Genomic DNA, 4111 nt, shown 5'->3' with positions numbered 1-4111 from the left:
GCAACTAGGTAATAACTTGTGCGGATACTACGTTTGTGAATTTATCACCACACACATAAGAAGAACTCCTGAAGATGTCCTCAGAGTACGTATATATCAATTTTTTATTTATTTTTAAATGTATATATATATATATGTGTGTGTATGAATACTTTTCCTTTTATTTCAAATGCTAAGACTGAATGGTTGAAACAAAGGGTCATGCAAAAAGACCATCTGAAAGCAGTTCAAGAGTCAATAGCATGATATCTTCTAGAAAAAGTGCTAAATCCCAACGACGAGTTCTACTTTGATCCTAAGGAACTAATGATGTAAATTAAATGTTTATTGATATCGTTATTTTCGAGAACAAGATTATGAAAGTGTTGTATATATACATATATATCTATAATATATATAGTTTCATACTTTATTCGAATATAATAATGCTCGAGATAAGAATTAGATGTAATTATATGCGTGCGTGTATTTATATTAGCAGCGTAGAATACGTACATAAAAACATATTATATATTAAACAAATATGTGTAACTGAACTGAAAACAAATTAAACAAAAAAAAGAAGAAAAGGAACCTTTAGTCCTGGTTAGGGTTACCAACTGGGACTAAAGGGTGCGGCCATGTATGCTCGGCTGGAGGGCCTTTAGTCCCGGTTGGTAACACCAATCGGGACTAAAGGTTCTTCTTTAGTCCTGACTCGATGACCCGGGACTGAAGGTTCCACCTTTAGTCCCGGGATGGTTGTCCCGGCGCGGTAACCGGGACTAAAGGCCGTTACCGTCCGGGACAACAAGTCCATCCTATAGTAGTGAATAATAGGCCTTGCTCAGAGGATACGAATCGAAAGCCAGTCTTCGAATGTGCTTAGCCTTTTCCGAGGATATTACTTTTTTCTTTGATCCAGTGAGCAGAAGTCTGTCCCTTAGCATTGGTTTCATGGCTTAGTTTGAATTGCTTTGCAAGGAAATAGTCGTTGTAGGATCGTATCTCCACGGAAGTACCGTTGTAGGATTTATTGCTATCTATCCATCAATTTGCGCTCTAGTTTCATTTAGGTCCATCAACTCTGAAAGTAGATTTTTATGTCTATAATTTTTGTTAGTGACGCATTCTTAGCCTATACCCCTTTGTTTCAATTTTTTAACCGACGTGGTTCCGCCCGCGCACCTCCAGGTCTAGGTGGACGCCGCACTATCTTCAAACGCACACACGCATGCATGCGTGCTGGGCACAGGTGCATGCATGCGTCGGCTTCGGCCTCCGGTCTTTGCACTCCACGCGCATGTACGGCAGCCACGTCACACAGCTACGCTCTCGTCTTCGTCTTCGCCTTTGCATCTTGTGCTCTGCGACCGGCGACGGGTACATCTCCAATCGCGGCGTCCCCCTCCAGCTCCGTGTAACTCTCCGGCGGCCGGCGGCTCTTCCGGCTTCGGGCGACTCTCCGGCGGCGTGCGCGGCTCCTCCGGCTTCGACAGAACTGGGCGCATGCACGTACATAACGCAAACAGCTCCGGTCGTATACATGTGCATGAATGCTGCACTGGTTAGCTTCTTCCATTTAGCATGTCGTGAACACGCTTACGTGCATGCATGGCCCTGTCGTGTACAAGCCTATAGACTTGTTGGCTGTTGCTAGCTTCTTTCCCTTTAAGCCAGTAACCGGCCGGCCGTATGTACATGGCCAAGGCTTCTAGAAGTTTGCGGACTACGCCGGCCGCGTGTAGGCTTACACCATGGCGACCAGGAGCGCTACCGCCCCGCACGCTTTAAGGCTTAGCCAAGCTCGCGCTCGCCTCCACTCTCTCGCCCTAGCCCTCTTCTTCTCTCTCTCGCTCTCCCTGCTCGTCGCGACAGGGCCATGCATGCACGTAAGCGTGTTCACGACATGCTAAATGGAAGAAGCTAGCAAGTGCAGCATTCATGCACATGTATACGACCGGAGCTGGTTGCGGTATGTACGTGCATGCGCCCAGTTCTGTCGAAGCCGGAGGAGCCGGGCACGCCGCCGGAGAGTCGCCCGAAGCCGGAAGAGCCGCCGGCCGCCGGAGAGTCACACGGAGCTGGAGGAGGACGCCGCGATTGGAGATGTACCCATCGCCGGTCACAGAGCACAAGATGCCACTACCCCAGATCTGGACATCACTGCCGGTTCAAAAACCCACTTCACTGTCGGATTTTGAACCGACAGTGGCATACCGGCAGTGATGGGGGATTGACATCACTGCTGGTCCTTAAAAACCGACACTGATCTACAGGAAACAGTGTCGGTTCCTGGCTCCGTCTAGCAGTGTCCAGTTGAACAATACTGCCAGTTTATAGTGCCAACCGACAGTGACGGTTGCTTTAAGAGTGTCGGTTCTTGGCTCAAGCCAGCAGTGTTGAGCAAGCCTACACTGTCGATTCATGGATCAAAACGGCAGTGTTGTAGTAAATATAAGTGTCGGTTCATGGATCAAACCGGCAGTGTTCTTGTAACTATCAGTGTCGGTTCATGGTTCAAGCCGGTAGTGTTGAGCAAGACAACACTGTTGGTTTGCTTCTAATCGGCAGTTATGGTTACGACAACACTGTCGGTTTGTTGCTAACCGGCGGTGATGGCCCATTCATATTTTATTATTTTATAATTTATTTTAATTTATATTTTTTTTCCTAGAATCGGGTTTCATTTTATATACGCTACGTAGACGAAAGGTCCATCAATATTAAACATTACAAATTTTACGATTACAATTCAAATGTTCTTATCCACATCTTGATCCATCAAAATAAAAAAGAAATATTCTTGGACTTCACATATGCTTCACTAGTAGAGAACAAACCTTTGATCCAAGGGCCAAACCAGGCTCTAGTCCCGGAAAATATTGCGCCCGGGACTAGAGAGACCTTTAGTCCCGGTTGGTGGCTCCAACCGGGACTAAAGGTCCCTGCCCAATAGTTTCTGCGCCAGGCCGTTGTGGCAGGGGACCTTTAGTCCCGGTTAGAGCCACCAACCGGGACTAAAGGTCGATCTTTACACCCGGTTGGTGGCTCCAACCGGGAGTAAATCTCTTGTCTCGGCTAGTGGCATGGCCTGGGACTGGAAAGTGACCTTTAGTCCCGGTTGGATCCACCAACCGGGACTAAAGGTCCCCCTATAAATCCTGCTGGTCATCTTCTTCCTCCCCGAGCCCGTCCGAGAGCTTCAGTTCAAATTTAAGCAGTGTTCTTGCTCTTTCTCCATCCATTCTTCGATTCCTCCGTCGATTCTTTGATTCTAAAGGTTACCAACTTCATACTCTCATGTTTCACCATTGTCTTATCTCATTTTGTTCACTATATATATATATGGTTCTTTATTGTGGTTTTTTTTTTCATTTGTAAGCAATTTGAGCTCAAAATCACTTCAAGCTTGCATATTTACATGAAGGAAGGTTAAAGTAGCTATTAAAAACTAGTATTCACCGTTCATTTGTAGCATGCATAGCACACTTCATTGTTTAGAGATATAGAGAATTTTAGAGTTTTTTAATTTTATTTGTTTATAAAATGAGAAATTTATAGTGTATTAAAAAATAAGTATAGGGACTAGTGCCTCTGACTGGTATGACAGATGCAATGCAAGGCCTGTAATAGGAAGCAAATCCATTCTCTTTTGACGATACGCCCAAACAGCCGGACCTGACAGATTTGGTGGTTGAATGGGTCCGTCGGCTATCGCCGTACGACTGTACGACAAAGAACGGCATCGACCGACCATAGTATTTTATTGTCCGGAGTCCGGTCCAGGGTGCAATGCAACGCAATGATAATTGACAATGCGTTGCTAGGTCAAAATATGGTCATTTCTATGGACTCCACGACTAAACATTTTATTTTAACTTTTTATGAAATGAAAAACTTAGAAAATAATTAGAAAATTATAGAAAATCCGTACTAGTTGAACTTGCGGACCAAGTAAGCTATGACCCTCTCAATTGATTAGTGTGTGTGGCTGGCCATCTTGATCATTTTGACCGAGATCGAGCAGGCCGGACGGGGTCCATGGCTACTCGTTCTCACCGACCTGATTGACACCGTCACCGTTTGTTGGATCATGCGGCTCGCTCGTCCCAGCGATATCAGCCGCTTC

The sequence above is a fragment of the Miscanthus floridulus genome, chromosome 6 (assembly GCF_019320115.1).
Source record: "Miscanthus floridulus cultivar M001 chromosome 6, ASM1932011v1, whole genome shotgun sequence".
Classification (NCBI taxonomy): Eukaryota; Viridiplantae; Streptophyta; class Magnoliopsida; order Poales; family Poaceae; genus Miscanthus; species Miscanthus floridulus.
The sequence above is the reverse complement of the archived record's forward strand: the minus strand, read 5'-3'. Positions refer to the sequence as shown.